The 12,259-nt window shown below is 48.1% G+C and overlaps 1 pseudogene; it reads left to right on the plus strand.

Annotated features, from left to right (window-relative positions):
- Positions 1-299: 299 nt before the first annotated feature.
- Positions 300-477, plus strand: LOC121006660 (annotated as a pseudogene).
- The last annotated feature ends 11,782 nt before the right edge of the window (positions 478-12,259 follow it).

Genomic DNA, 12,259 nt, shown 5'->3' on the forward strand with positions numbered 1-12,259 from the left:
CCACCTTCCTCCTCTGACTTCTCTCTCTGCATTGCCGCAGGTCCAGCAATCGACGACGACAAGGCTGCTTCTGGTGGTGATGGTGACCACAACTCTTCCTCTTCATGCTCATCTACGGCCTGATCCAGCACTCTTCGCAGGGCACGCTCCATAAAAAACGCATATGGGATGGGGTTGATGATGTTGCCTTGGGTTTGACTGACCAGGCTTGTCACCTCCGCAAAAGGACACATGAGCCTACAGCCATTGTGCATGAGCGTTCAGTAACGCGGCCAAAAAATACCCAGCTCCGCAGAGGCTTTTTTTTTTTTTTTATTAAAAAAAATCTGTTCTTAACAGTTTAATCTCTGTTTTGTCCCCTATCAGGGGCCGGTGTATGGAATAGATTTTAGGAACCGGGAGATGGAAAAAGATGCTTGGTCGGTCCTCTTACTTCCAATTTGGGGCACTGCGCGTTTGCCGTGTAATGTACTGTGCAATCCCAATATGAGTGGTATGTTAAGTAGTACTATTCCTATCAGTTTAATCCCTGTTATGTCCCCTATCAGGGGACGTGTATGGAATAGATTTTAGGAATCGGGAGATGGAAAAAGATGCTTGGTTGGTCCTGCTACTTTCAATTTGGGGCACTGCGCTTGCGCCGTGCAATGTACTGTGCCACCAGATATGAGTGGTGTGTTAAGTAGTACTATTCCAATCAGTTTAATCCCTGTTACGTCCCCTATCAGGGGCAGGTCTATGGAATAGATTTTAGGAACCGAGAGATGGAAAAAGATGCTTGGTCGGTCCTCCTACTTCCAATTTGGGGCACTGCGCGTGCGCCATGCAATGTACTGTGCCACCAGATATGAGTGGTGTGTTAAGTAGTACTATTCCTATCAGTTTAATCCCTGTTACGTCCCCTATCAGGGGACGTGTATGGAATAGATTTTAGACAACCGCAAAGAGTTGTCAATAGTTGACACACTCATGACATAAATTTTATTCCTCTATGCGTCAATCTTGGTGTAGTGATAACTGTGCTCGTGCGCACGTTTGGGAGATTGCAGGCGATGGGGTTTTTTAAAAGCCTATGGTCGTGCTGAGGTAGTTCAGTGACAGTTAAGTGACAGTTAAGTAACCCAGAAAACAATGATTCTGCAGTGTGGGCCCATTGTTGGCCTAGTAGGCTTTAATGATCACCTTAGATGATCACAAAGAAAATTAATGTTTTTTCTATGCAAAATTATCCAGCCGATCGCTTTTGGTCTGTTCACAATGAAGCAACGACCTTATCATCTGGGGTGTGCCAACATTGCCATTGCCAACACACTCATAGAGGTGGTCGCTTCATTGTGATACGCAAGCCCCTTCACCACAACAAGGTAACGATCACGAAGGGGAATTGACACATGTATGTGCCTTTTGTTTTTGCAGCCACAGTGCAGCACCAGAGGGCAGAAAAAATAGGCATGTACACATGCCTGAAAAATTATGTATTGTTGCAGCCGCTGTAGCAACGGCCAGAAAAATGTATGTTTTCCAGGCAGAAAGTGCACTAAAACATTGCGGCTTGAACCCTAGTTGGTGGCGTATAAGTCACGTAAATCATCCGGCATGCAGAGATAAAATACAGCAGCGTGTGGACCATTTTTAGCCCAAGGCGGCTCATCTCATCAAGCCTTTTTTAGTCAAATGTATCGCCCACTGTCAGTCCCTTCGGGATCCATGCCTCATTCATCTTAATAAGGGCTCATTCAGACGGCCGTATGCTGTCCGCAAAAATACTGAATGCTATCCGTTTTTTTGCGGATCCGCAAAAAAAATGAAACATGTCCTATACTTGTCCGTGAAAATCAGGACATGGCCCCATTGAAGTCTATGGGTCCGCAAAAATACTGAATGCTATCCGTTTTTTTGCAGATCCGTTTTTTTGCGGATCCGCAAAAAAACGGATATCATTCAGTATTTTTGCGGACAGCATACATCCGTCTGAATGAGCCCTAAAGGTGAGGTAATCTAGACTTTTTTGACCTAGGCGACTGCTCTTCTCAGTGACAATACCTCCTGCTGCACTGAAGGTCCTTTCTGACAGGACACTTGAAGCGGGGCAGGCCAGAAGTTCTATCGCAAATTGGGATAGCTCAGGCCACAGGTCAAGCCTGCACACCCAGTAGTCAAGGGGTTCATCGCTCCTCAGAGTGTCGATATCTGCAGTTAAGGCGAGGTAGTCTGCTTCCTGTCGGTCGAGTCGTTCTCTGAGGGTGGACCCCGAAGGACTGTGGCGATGCGTAGGACTTAAAAAGCTGCGCATGTCCTCCATCAACAACACGTCTGTAAAGCGTCCTGTCCTTGCCGGCGTGGTCGTGGTAGGAGGAGGATTACTTTCACCTCTTCCCCTGTTAGATTCCCGTTGTGCTGTGACATTACCCTTATACGCTGTGTAAAGCATACTTTTTAATTTATTTTGGAACTGCTGCATCCTTTCCGACTTCCGGTAATTCGGTAACATTTCAGGCACTTTCTGCTTATACCGCGGGTCTAGTAGCGTTGCCACCAAGTACAGGTCGTTCTCCTTCAGCCTTTTTATACAACTGTCCCTCAACAGGCACAACAGCATGAAAGACCCCATTTGCACAAGGTTGGATGCCGAGCTACTCATGTCCCGTTCCTCGTCCTCACTGATCTCACTGAAGGTATGTTCTTCCCCCCAGCCACGTACAACACCACGGGTACCAGATAGGTGACAACGAGCACCCTGGGATGCCTGCTGTGGTTGGTCTTCCTCCTCCTCCTCAAAGCCACATTCCTCCTCTGACTCCTCTTCCTCAGACTCCTCTTCCAGCGTTGCCGCAGGTCCAGCAAGCAATGCTGATAAGGCTGTTTCTGGTGGTGATGGTGACCACAACTCTTTCTCTTCACGCTCATCTACGGCCTGATCCAGCACTCTTCGCAGGGCACGCTCCAGGAAGAAAACAAATGGGATGATGTCGCTGATGGTGCCTTCAGTGCGACTGACTAGGTTTGTCACCTCCTCAAAAGGACGCATGAGCCTACAGGCATTGCCCATGAGCGTCCAGTAACGTGGCAAAAAAATTCTCAGCTCCGCAGAGGCTGTCCTAGCACCCCGGTCATACAAATACTTGTTGATGGCTTTTTCTTGTTGGAGCAGGCGGTCGAACATTAGGAGTGTTGAATTCCAACGTGTCGGGCTGTCGCAAATCACTCACTGGCATGTTGTTTCGCCGCTGGATATCTGAAAAGTGCGCCATGGCCGTGTAGGAACGTCTGAAATGGCCACACACCTTCCTGGCCTGCTTGAGGACGTCCTGTAAGCCTGGGTACTTATGCACAAAGCGTTGTACAATCAGATTCAACACATGTGCCATGCACGGCACATGTGTCAACTTGCCCAAATTCAATGCCGTCAACAAATTGCTTCCGTTGTCACACACCACTTTGCCGATCTCCAGTTGGTGCGGTGTGACTCTCTGCTTTCAGGCAACTCCAAGATGGCGTGACACTGTCGTATCCGGGATGTGGAATAGCCCCTGAGGAGCTGGAGGGGTGCAGTTGATGTGGAGCAAGACGCAGCAGCAGAAGAGGACTCAGCCGAGGAGGTTATCGAAGAGGATGGAGTAGGAGGAGTAGAGGAGGTGGCAGCAGGCCTGCCTGTAAGTCGTGGCGGTGTCACCAACTCCTCTGCAGAGCCACGCATTCCATGCTTGGCAGCCGTCAGCAGGTTTACCCAATGCGCAGTGTAGGTGATATACCTGCCCTGACCGTGCTTTGCAGACCAGGTATCAGTGGTCAGATGGACCCTTGCCCCAACACTGTGTGTCAGACATGCCATGACTTCCTTTTGCACAATAGAGTACAGGTTGGGGATTGCCTTTTGTGAAAAGAAATTTCGGCCGGGTACCTTCCATTGCGGTGTCCCAATAGCAACAAATGTTTTGAAGGCCTCAGACTCCACCAGCTTGTATGGTAAAAGCTGGCGGGCTAAGAGCTCCGACAAGCCAGCTGTCAGACGCCGGGCAAGGGGGTGACTCTGTGACATTGGCTTCTTACGCTCAAACATGTCCTTGACAGGCTAGTGGGCAGATGAGCATAAACTGCTCAAGGCGAGAGACGGAGTGGCGGATGGTTGAGAGGGGGCAAGGAGGACAGCAGTGGTTGACGTGGCTGAAGATGCTGGACCAGGAGGAGGATGGTGGCTTTGAGCTTGTGTGCTGCTTGTACTGGTCATCATGTGTTGATCCCATAGGCGTTTGTGATGTGCGATCATGTGCCTTCGCAAAGCAGTTGTACCTAGGTGGGTGTTGGATTTCCCACGACTCCGTTTCTTTTGGCCCAGGTTGCAAATGGCATTGCTGTTATCAAAGGCAAACACACACAAAAAAATGCCACACTGCTGAGCTTTGCAATGATGGCATTCTGGTGGTGGTAACAGCATGCGTTGATTGGCGTGCTGTCTGGCTGACCCCGGATGCCGATACATGCTGTCTGACTGTGCCACTAGCTCCTTGCGACGACCTCCCCCTGCTTCCAACTCGTCTCCTCCTCCTCTCTGTCTCCCCATCTGAACTTTCCCCCTGTTCTTCTTCTCTTCGAGCGGGCACCCACGTGACATCCACGGACACATTGTCATCATCAACCGCTTCACTTGTATCTGAAAACTCAGCAAAGGAAGCAGCAGCGGGTACAACATCATCATTATCACACCGTACGTCCATGTGTGTAATGGTGCCTGACTGAGACATATCCCTGTTATCTACACCCTCTTGCAATAATGGTTGTGCATCACTCATTTCTTCCAACTGATGTGTAAATAACTCCTCTGACAGATCAAGTGAAGCAGCTGTGGTGCTAGTGTTGGTGGTGGCGGCAGGCGGGTGACTGGTAACTTGAGAGGTGCCCGAAGCTGAGCTGGAGGAGGATGGTGCGTCAAGGTTCCGAGCGTAAGCTGTAGAAGATTGGGTGTCCTGTGTTAGCCAGTCAACTATGTCCTCAGAACTTTTCAAGTTCAGGGTACGTGGCCTCTGAACACTGGGCATTATTCTAGGGCCAAAGGGAATCACAGCACCACGACCGCGACGGCCCCTGCGGGGTGGCCTGCCTCTGCCTGTCATTTTTTTTTATTAGTTTAGTTGTACTATGCGTGCAAGCTACTGTGACACCCAGGGCTTTTTTCTCAGAGAAAAGGTGGTGGAACTCACCCCCCCCTCCCCTGGTCATGCCCCTACCCACCCCTAGGACCGCCCCCCTAAAACCGCCCCTTTAGAGAACAGCACATGCAAGTAATATTTGGGGGGGCTATAAAAGTCCAGCCCAGCAAAGAAACCCCCCAGATGGGGATGGCACTGTTAATGGGGGATCTGGGGATGGCACTGTTAATGGGGGATCTGGGGATGGCACTGTTAATGGGGGATCTGGGGATGGCACTGTTAATGGGGGATCTGGGGATGGCACTGTTATGGGGTGGAGGATCTGTGGATGGCACTGTTATGGGGGATCTGTGGATGGCATCCACAGATCCCCCATCCTATAACAGTGCCATCCACAGACCCCCCCTTAACAGTGCCATCCACAGACCCCCCCACCCCATAACAGTGCCATCCACAGACCCCCCCACCCCATAACAGTGCCATCCACAGACCCCCCCCACCCCTTAACAGTGTCATCCACAGCCCCCCCCCCCCCATTGCCGCTCCAGTACAGTTATAAAATGTGTAATTCAATTAATAATGATTCATGCTGCCCCCTCTGTAGTATAACATTCAATATATCCCACTCACAGGGCTACTGTTATATCGTAATGCAGGCCGGCCGGGCAGACGAGCGGCAGAGTGACTGACTGACGTCACGTGCCTGCCCTGCCTATTTTATGAATGAAGCAGACGGCGCAGGCACGTGACGTCAGTCAGTCACTCTGCCGCTCGTCTGCCTGGCCGGCCTGCATTACGATATAACAGTAGCCCTGTGAGTAAGATATATTGAATGTTATACTACAGAGGGGGCAGCATGAATCATTATTAATTGAATTACACATTTTATAACTGTACTGGAGCGGCGGGGCCGGAGCACAGTGAACGCACCGGCCCCCAGCTCCTCCTCCCAGTCCCTCCCCGCTGATACATTGCAGCCTGCGATGCTGGAGCATGGCAGGCTGCGATGTCAAAAGGTGGCGGAACGCCGTTCCGGTGCGTTCCGCCAGAAAAAAAGCCCTGGTGACACCAGATATGAGTGGCACTGTGCACTGGCAGAAGTTGGCAGAGTAGACGCTGTAGGCCTGACACACACGCTTGCAGGCAACTTGTAACGGTCGCGTACACACACACACAGGGGGGAGGGAAGTGACCACTGCGCTCCACCCTTACCCCTGGCCCTGCCTACTTGCCTCGCGAGTCCTAATGACAGGGGACAACTGGACGGCAATCCCTAACTTGGAATAAGTGCAGGGATGACAGACAGACAGACAAACAACAGGACGTGAACGGACCGAGTCAATACCAGGAAAGCTACAAAGTACAAATGGAGCAAGCAGAGAATTGTCAGGAGAAGCCGGGGTCATAAATACCAGGAGAGATGTGAAGTACCAAAGGAGCCAGCAGAGGATCGTCAGGAGGAGGCCGGGGTCAGAATACCAGGAGAGCAGCAAAGTACACAAGGAGCAGGCAGAGGATCGTCAGGAATTCAGCAGGAGGTAAGTACGCCAGGAAAGACCAAATCACAGGTGGAACCAAAATTAACAGGCAACCTGTGGCCAGCAGGCTGCCTGTATTTATAGTGGGGAGTGAGGATCATGTGACGTGGCCAGTGTCACATGACCGACAGACCAACCAGTCGAGCACCGAGTGATCAGCTCGGCGCTCAAGGCAGTCTTAGGAGCAGGGAGCCACCCAGCTAGTAAAGCCGCCCTGGGAATGAGGTCAAACACAGATCCCTCTTCTTTTTTTTTTTTAATGTAATATACTGTGACACCAGATAGGAGTTGCACTGGTGACACTCTGCACTTGCAGGGCCTGAAACACACACGCTTGCAGGCAACTGACTGCTATTCTATTAAAGTCAAAATTGTTTTTGTTTTTTTAAATGTAATATACTGTGACACCAGATAGGAGTTGCACTGGTGACACTCTGCACTTGCAGGGCCTGAAACACACACGCTTGCAGGCAACTGACTGCTATTCTATTACAGTCAAAATTGTATTATTATTTTTTTATGTAATATACTGTGACACCAGATAGGAGTTGCACTGGTGACAATCTGCACTTGCAGGGCCTGAAACACACACGCTTGCAGGCAACTGACTGCTATCCTATTACAGTAAAAATTGTTGTGTTTTTTTTAAATGTAATATACTGTGACACCAGATAGGAGTTGCACTGGTGACACTCTGCACTTGCAGGGCCTGAAACACACACGCTTGCAGGTAACTGACTGCTATTCTATTATAGTCAAAATTGTAGTTTTTTTTTTAAATGTAATATACTGTGACACCAGATAGGAGTTGCACTGGTGACACTCTGCACTTGCAGGGCCTGAAACACACATGCTTGCAGGCAACTGACTGCTATTCTATTACAGTCCAAATTTATTTTTATTTTTTTTAAATGTAATATACTGTGACACCAGATAGGAGTTGCACTGGTGACACTCTGCACTTGCAGGGCCTGAAACACACACGCTTGCAGGCAACTGACTGCTATTCTATTACAGTCAAAATTGTTTTTGTTTTTTTAAATGTAATATACTGTGACACCAGATAGGAGTTGCACTGGTGACACTTTGCACTTGCAGGGCCTGAAACACACACGCTTGCAGGCAACTGACTGCTATTCTATTACAGTCAAAATTGTATTATTATTTTTTTATGTAATATACTGTGACACCAGATAGGAGTTGCACTGGTGACACTCTGCACTTGCAGGGCCTGAAACACACATGCTTGCAGGCAACTGACTGCTATTCTATTACAGTCAAAAAAATTTTTTTTCTTTTAACCACCTCCGGACCGCTGTACGCACAGACGCGTCCTGGAGGTGGTTGATTCATTCCGCCTGGACGCATATACGCGTCATCTCTCGAGACGCGAGATTTCCTGTGAACGCGCGCACACAGGCGCGCGCGCTCACAGGAACGGAAGGTAAGAGAGTTGATCTCCAGCCTGCCAGCGGCGATCGTTCGCTGGCAGGCTGGAGATGTGTTTTTTTTAACCCCTAACAGGTATATTAGACGCTGTTTTGATAACAGCGTCTAATATACCTGCTACCTGGTCCTCTGGTGGTCCCCTTTGTTTGGATCGACCACCAGAGGACACAGGTAGCTCAGTAAAGTAGCACAAAGCACCACTACACTACACTACACCCCCCCCCGTCACTTATTAACCCCTTATTAGCCCCTGATCACCCCTGATCACCCCATATAGACTCCCTGATCACCCCCCTGTCATTGATTTCCCCCCTGTCATTGATCACCCCCCTGTAAAGCTCCATTCAGACGTCCGCATGATTTTTACGGATCCACTGATAGATGGATCGGATCCGCAAAACGCATCCGGACGTCTGAATGAAGCCTTACAGGGGCGTGATCAATGACTGTGGTGATCACCCCATATAGACTCCCTGATCACCCCCCTGTCATTGATTACCCCCCTGTCATTGATCAACCCCCTGTAAAGCTCCATTCAGACGTCCGCATGATTTTTACGGATCCACTGATAGATGGATCGGATCCGCAAAACGCATCCGGACGTCTGAATGAAGCCTTACAGGGGCATGATCAATGACTGTGGTGATCACCCCATATAGACTCCCTGATCACCCCCCTGTAAAGCTCCATTCAGATGTCCGCATGATTTTTACGGATGCACTGATAGATGGATCGGATCCGCAAAACGCATCCGGACGTCTGAATGAAGCCTTACAGGGGCATGATCAATGACTGTGGGGATCACCCCATATAGACTCCCTGATCACCCCCCTGTCATTGATTACACCCCTGTCATTGATCAACCCCCTGTAAAGCTCCATTCAGATGTCTGCATGATTTTTACGGATGCACTGATAGATGGATCGGATCCGCAAAACGCATCCGGACGTCTGAATGAAGCCTTACAGGGGCGTGATCAATGACTGTGGTGATCACCCCATATAGACTCCCTGATCACCCCCCTGTCATTGATTACCCCCCCTGTCATTGATTACCCCCCTGTAAAGCTCCATTCAGACGTCCGCATGATTTTTACGGATCCACTGATAGATGGATCGGATCCGCAAAACGCATACGGACGTCTGAATGAAGCCTTACAGGGGCGTGATCAATGACTGTGGTGATCACCCCATATAGACTCCCTGATCACCCCCCTGTCATTGATTACCCCCCTGTAAAGCTCCATTCAGATGTCCGCATGATTTTTACGGATGCACTGATAGATGGATCGGATCCGCAAAACGCATCCGGACGTCTGAATGAAGCCTTACAGGGGCATGATCAATGACTGTGGTGATCACCCCATATAGACTCCCTGATCACCCCCCTGTAAAGCTCCATTCAGATGTCCGCATGATTTTTACGGATGCACTGATAGATGGATCGGATCCGCAAAACGCATCCGGAAGTCTGAATGGAGCCTTACAGGGGGGTGATCAATGACTGTGGTGATCACCCCATATAGACTCCCTGATCACCCCCCTGTCATTGATTACCCCCCTGTCATTGATCACCCCCCTGTAAAGCTCCATTCAGATGTCTGCATGATTTTTACGGATGCACTGATAGATGGATCGGATCCGCAAAACGCATCCGGACGTCTGAATGAAGCCTTACAGGGGCGTGATCAATGACTGTGGTTATCACCCCATATAGACTCCCTGATCACCCCCCTGTCATTGATCACCCCCCTGTCATTGATCACTCCCCCTGTCATTGATCACCCCCCCTGTCATTGATCACCCCCCTGTAAGGCTCCAGACATTTTTTTGGCCCAAGTTAGCGGAATTATATTCTTTTTTTTCTTACAAAGTCTCATATTCCACTAACTTGTGTCAAAAAATAAAATCTCACATGAACTCACCATACCCCTCACGGAATCCAAATGCGTAAAATTTTTTAGACATTTATATTCCAGACTTCTTCTCACGCTTTAGGGCCCCTAGAATGCCAGGGCAGTATAAATACCCCACATGTGACCCCATTTCGGAAAGAAGACACCCCCAGGTATTCCGTGAGGGGCATATTGAGTCCATGAAAGATTAAAATTTTTGTCCCAAGTTAGCGGAACGGGAGACTTTGTGAGAAAAAAATTAAAAATATCAATTTCCGCTAACTTGTGCCAAAAAAAAAAAATTTCTATGAACTCGCCATGCCCCTCATTGAATACCTTGGGGTGTCTTCTTTCCAAAATGGGGTCACATGTGGGGTATTTATACTGCCCTGGCATTCTAGGGGCCCCAAAGCGTGAGAAGAAGTCTGGTATCCAAATGTCTAAAAATGCCCTCATAAAAGGAATTTGGGCACCTTTGCGCATCTAGGCTGCAAAAAAGTGTCACACATGTGGTATCGCCGTACTCAGGAGAAGTTGAGGAATGTGTTTTGGGGTGTCATTTTACATATACCCATGCTGGGTGAGAGAAATATCTTGGTCAAATGCCAACTTTGTAAAAAAAAATGGGAAAAGTTGTCTTTTGTCAAGATATTTCTCTCACCCAGCAAGGGTATATGTAAAATGACACCCCAAAACACATTCCCCAACTTCTCCTGAATACGGCGATACCACATGTGTGACACTTTTTTGCAGCCTAGGTGGGCAAAGGGGCCCATATTCCAAAGAGCACCTTTAGGATTTCACAGGTCATTTACCTACTTACCACACATTAGGGCCCCTGGAAAATGCCAGGGCAGTATAACTACCCCACAAGTGACCCCATTTTGGAAAGAAGACACCCAAGGTATTCCGTGAGGGGCATGGCGAGTTCCTAGAATTTTTTATTTTTTGTCACAAGTTAGTGGAAAATGCTGATTTTTTTTTTTTTTTTCATACAAAGTCTCATATTCCACTAACTTGTGACAAAAAATAAAAACTTCCATGAACTCACTATGCCCATCAGCGAATACCTTGGGGTCTCTTCTTTCCAAAATGGGGTCACTTGTGGGGTAGTTATACTGCCCTGGCATTCTAGGGGCCCAAATGTGTGGTAAGGAGTTTGAAATCAAATTCTGTAAAAAATGACCTGTGAAATCCAAAAGGTGCTCTTTGGAATATGGGCCCCTTTGCCCACCTAGGCTGCAAAAAAGTGTCACACATCTGGTATCTCCGTACTCAGGAGAAGTTGGGGAATGTGTTTTGGGGTGTCATTTTACATATACCCATGCTGGGTGAGAGAAATATCTTGGCAAAAGACAACTTTTCCCATTTTTTTATACAAAGTTGGCATTTGACCAAGATATTTATCTCACCCAGCATGGGTATATGTAAAAAGACACCCCAAAACACATTCCTCAACTTCTCCTGAATACAGAGATACCAGATGTGTGACACTTTTTTGCAGCCTAGGTGGGCAAAGGGGCCCATATTCCAAAGAGCACCTTTTGGATTTCACAGGTCATTTTTTACAGAATTTGATTTCAAACTCCTTACCACACATTTGGGCCCCTAGAATGCCAGGGCAGTATAACTACCCCACAAGTGACCCCATTTTGGAAAGAAGAGACCCCAAGGTATTCGCTGATGGGCATAGTGAGTTCATGGAAGTTTTTATTTTTTGTCACAAGTTAGTGGAATATGAGACTTTGTATGAAAAAAAAAAAAAAAAATCATCATTTTCCACTAACTTGTGACAAAAAATAAAAAATTCTAGAAACTTGCCATGCCCCTCACGGAATACCTTGGGGTGTCTTCTTTCCAAAATGGGGTCACTTGTGGGGTAGTTATACTGCCCTGGCATTCTAGGGGCCCAAATGTGTGGTAAGTAGTTTGAAATCAAATTCTGTAAAAAATGACCTGTGAAATCCGAAAGGTGCTATTTGGAATATGGGCCCCTTTGCCCACCTAGGCTGCAAAAAAGTGTCACACATCTGGTATCTCCGTACTCAGGAGAAGTTGGGGAATGTGTTTTGGGGGTGTCATTTTACATATACCCATGCTGGGTGAGAGAAATATCTTGGCAAAAGACAACTTTTCCCATTTTTTTATACAAAGTTGGCATTTGACCAAGATATTTCTCTCACCCAGCATGGGTATATATAAAATGACACCACAAAACACATTCCCCACCT

The sequence above is a fragment of the Bufo bufo genome, chromosome 6 (assembly GCF_905171765.1).
Source record: "Bufo bufo chromosome 6, aBufBuf1.1, whole genome shotgun sequence".
Classification (NCBI taxonomy): Eukaryota; Metazoa; Chordata; class Amphibia; order Anura; family Bufonidae; genus Bufo; species Bufo bufo.